The sequence below is a fragment of the Petromyzon marinus genome, chromosome 11 (assembly GCF_048934315.1).
Source record: "Petromyzon marinus isolate PM22_M1 ecotype Great Lakes invasive population chromosome 11, UKy_Petmar_22M1.pri1.0, whole genome shotgun sequence".
Taxonomy (NCBI): domain Eukaryota; kingdom Metazoa; phylum Chordata; class Hyperoartia; order Petromyzontiformes; family Petromyzontidae; genus Petromyzon; species Petromyzon marinus.
In genome coordinates this window covers 7,632,036-7,636,229 of record NC_133677.1, presented here as the reverse complement: position 1 = coordinate 7,636,229, position 4,194 = coordinate 7,632,036, and the positions used below count along the sequence as shown (strand labels likewise).

The 4,194-nt window shown below is 49.3% G+C and overlaps 1 non-coding gene across 1 annotated transcript; it reads right to left on the bottom strand.

Moving 5' to 3' along the window:
* Positions 1-305: 305 nt before the first annotated feature.
* Positions 306-378, bottom strand: TRNAT-UGU (transfer RNA threonine (anticodon UGU)). Its single transcript has one exon. It is a non-coding gene; the product is annotated as a tRNA-Thr (tRNA).
* Positions 379-4,194: the final 3,816 nt, after the last annotated feature.

The following is a 4,194-nucleotide window of genomic DNA, read 5'->3' as shown; positions in this document are numbered from 1 at the left end:
GGTAATCCACACCGAGCGGTGCAATGCTGCCATCTAGCGGAAGCCCGGTGCTTGAACGCGCAAGAGATGACACGGACAGGGTTTACAATACACGTTCGCTGTTGCGCAATTGGCATGTATCATTTCACGTTCATTGTGTAACGCTCAGGCAAGTATTAAAAGCAGACAAATTAAACCTCGTCGAATGTCTATACTGGGTTTCAATCGGACAGCCAATGTTCTACCGTTACATCACACGGTCGTAGTCGTTAAACGGAATGGAAAATTTAATTGAACGCGATGTTTGTATTTGAAAAAAATACCCAAGGCCCCTGCGAGATTTGAACTCGCGACCCCTGGTTTACAAGACCAGTGCTCTAACCCCTGAGCTAAGGAGCCCTCTTGTGAGTCTTATCCCTCTACAAAAACACACTACCAGCAGCACACAAAAGAAAACATTACATTGAGCGATACATATAATTTATCTTTTAGGGCCACGGCTAACGTCAGTGGCAAAATTATATCAGAATCGGTCCCGTGGGGAGCGCGGTGGGTGGTGGGGGGCACACACACCCACCCCCTTCATAAATCCGCACTGACCAGCGTGGTGAAGTATGGTCAAGCAACCCCTATGGCAGATACCGCGTGGGACGCCCCTCGATAGAGGGACTGTAACTATGGAATGTTAAAATGTTCACTTGACATCTCAACGTAATTTGGGGCCATACAATCAAATCCATTCAGATGACACGCATTGCAACCCCTACAGAAATCAAGCTCGCTCTGAGCTTGGCTTAAAAAAATCATCATCAGCTATGGTTTACCCACTGCTGGATGAAGGCGGGCCCTCCAAAGCTGTCGTCATCTCTCACGGCCCTGCGGTGCAACGATCCACGTGCTCCCGAGCACGATCGAGCCGACGACGATTGATTTGCTCCGTCGTCCGCGGTGGACGTCCTCTGCAGGGCGCGCGGGTTTCCCCCGTTTTGGCTGTGCCGCTCCGCCGTTAAAACTCCGCCGTCGACCACCAAACCCTTGAGCGCAGAGCGCACGCTGCCCAACACGAGCCCACTTCGCTTGACACGCAATGGGAATTGTGCGTTTAATTCGCGTTTCTTATCCGCCAGAATCCGCGCGTATGCGTGCATGATTTTCCCCAACTTGTCCAATAATAATAATTATTGTAAGCTCTGCCAGCCTGTGAGTTTTCATCGCGAGGCCCGCGGAGCACTGGTGGCCTCTTGGCAGTGCCGGATTATCCTAGTCGCAAAAGTAGCTACATATTTAGTAGGTACGGGTCCCGCACTTTCAAGGGCCCCGCGCTGAATACTTTCAAGCTATCAATTCCGGTTAAGTGATTCTGCACTTGCTCTATTACCATGGAACTAGACTGCCTTCAACTTTTATGAACGACTGAGTGTTTAAGGTTAGCGATTTGTCGTGTTATCTGGCTGTATAGCGAATGAAAAAATCCAATTACTTTACTATGCAAGTTAAACATTTCTGTTTTAATATTTGTGTTTTTTATTTTATTTAGGGCCCCTTTATAACATATGCTACAGGCCCCGCACTAGCTTAATCCAGCACTGTCTCTTGGTGGCCTTTAGTGAGGCCCCTGACAGTACACAACACGTGAGAACACGCACCCCATCAGCATCATCGTCGTCGTGCTGCTGTCAAACCCCAATGGTTTCAAATGTGTGGCGGCCCTCACGCTGATGCTGTCTTATCGGAGAAAGTGGCCCCCCTCTGGAATTAGTTAAGAACACTGAGTTATATCATTGTTTAGTTAAGGGGGGGGGGGGGTGGGGGGGGTAACCCATAAGCTGCCAATGGGATACGCGTGTTTAATAACTGAAGGAGACCAAACTGCCCAAGGGGTAACAGAGAGAAAACCCCACAACCCCCATGACCCCCGCCGGGTCATAGCGGCCAGACAAGCGAGAATTTCACGGACGGAATCCGTCGCCGCAAACCTCAAACATCCTAATCGGGATCTTTCCACACGAGACGTCTCACGTCCCCTTTGTTGGCAGAGAGAGGGAGAGAGAGAGAGTGTGGGCATGTGGATGTAGCCTATGTTAGTGTCTGTGTGCGTCTGTATGTTGTTCGGAGGAGGCGTAGTGTATTGGTTAAGAGCAGTGGTTCTTAACCCTTACTGCAGCCTTGCATCATCATCCCTTTGGATCTCAATCGTCAATTGTTTTTATATTCTGAGTAAATACACATAGGATTTGATTAAACAAAGTAGTTGTACTTACGTGCCCGTGCTTAATTTATGTTTCGCTGATTTACCTTCTAAGAAAATCTGGCCACGTCTCGCACCGCCAGAAAGGGCATCTCGCACCCCCGGGTTAAGAACCACGGAATTAAAGCACAACCCATAATTAGGCGTCCCGAGTTCGATTCAACAACCCCAGTGACGAGTGTCTTGAACGGGTCCTGGGGTCTCCCAGCCTCAAATAAGTACTTCACCTGGTTCGTTGCGTAAAACATCGCCACTGGAGAGATAAAGGCGGCCGGGCGTGGTGCTGGCCACTCACCCCCTCGTGTGCCGTGCCAGCTTTCATCGGTGCTCGCTAACAACACTTGTCCCAACAGTCTGTTAAGGCTATAAGGGGGGATCTTTGTCTTGTGATGTATTTGTTAAAGCACTGCGCTTAGTATCAAACCACCCGAAACGTAGAGCAGTGCTTATACGCCGTACCAGGTACTAATTTGAGGCTGAGTCGACCTAGCGGATGCCTAGGACCGATTATTATCGTCACAAAATAAATCAAACTTCCTCCCGTATAGCCTTAACAGACTCTTGGGGAAGGTGCTGTGAGCGAGCACCTATGACGGTCGGAACGGCACACGTGGGGGTGAGTGGTCCGCTGGCAGGAGGTCGTGGGGCAGACCCAGGCGACATGGGTCGACTGACTGAGATGCCTGGGCGATGCACCACCTGTGCCCCCTACTGTTCCAACGCACGCACACACACAGAAATACACACACGCAGAAATACACACACGCAGAAATACACACACACAGAAATACACACACACAGAAATACACACACACACAAATATACGCAGAAATACACACACACACAAATATACGCAGAAATACACAAACACACGCAGAAATACACACACACAGAAATACACACAGAGAAATACACACACGCAGAAATACACACACACACACAGACAGAAATACACACACAGACAGAAATACACACGCAAAAAAATACACGCAGAAATACACAAACACACGCAGAAATACACACACACAGAAATACACACACACAGAAATACACACACACACAAATACACGCAGAAATACACAAACACACGCAGAAATACACACACGCAGAAATACACACACGCAGAAATACACACACACACAGAAATACACACGCACAGAAATGCACACGCACAGAAATACACACACGCAGAAATACACACACACAGAAATACACACACGCAGAAATACACACGCAGAAATGCACACGCAGAAATACACACACGCAGAAATACACACGCAGAAATACACACACAGAAATACACACGCAGAAATACACACACACGCAGAAATACACACGCACAGAAATACACACACAGTAATACACACACGCACACAGAAATACATACGCACACAGAAATGCACACACGCACAGAAATACATACACAGAAATACACACACGCACGCACACACGAACGTGGCCTCCGGCAGAGCGAGCGACAGGAGACGACGCGCAGACGGCGGTGGTGGTGGCGGCGGCGGTGACGGTGGTGCATCGGGCAGAGGCGATTCCGGGCCACTACGCCGGAACGCGAACGCTGCTAATCCAATTACCGCCCAAGCCCCAACACACAGACTCTGCTTAATTTCCTAAGCAAGTTTCAATTTCACAGGCGGTAAGCAGTCGGGCGTCGTCTCCGTCTCGTTCGCCCGAGCCGCTCCCCGCCGCTCATCCAAACATCACCAACCCGTACTGACCAGCGTGGTGAAGTATGGTCAAACACCCCCCCCCCCCCCGCTAAACCCACCTCACCGCCGACACGGCGTGGGGTAGAGGGGAGGACTTCATCCAAAAGTGGATTGGTACAAAAATAATGCTTTGACTTTAATACTTAGCAGCAGCAGCTTGTAAGCTTGTGAATGATGATTACATTTCCTCTAGACGTGCACTATATACCTGTATATAATAAGCCAAGCACTCGTCCAATT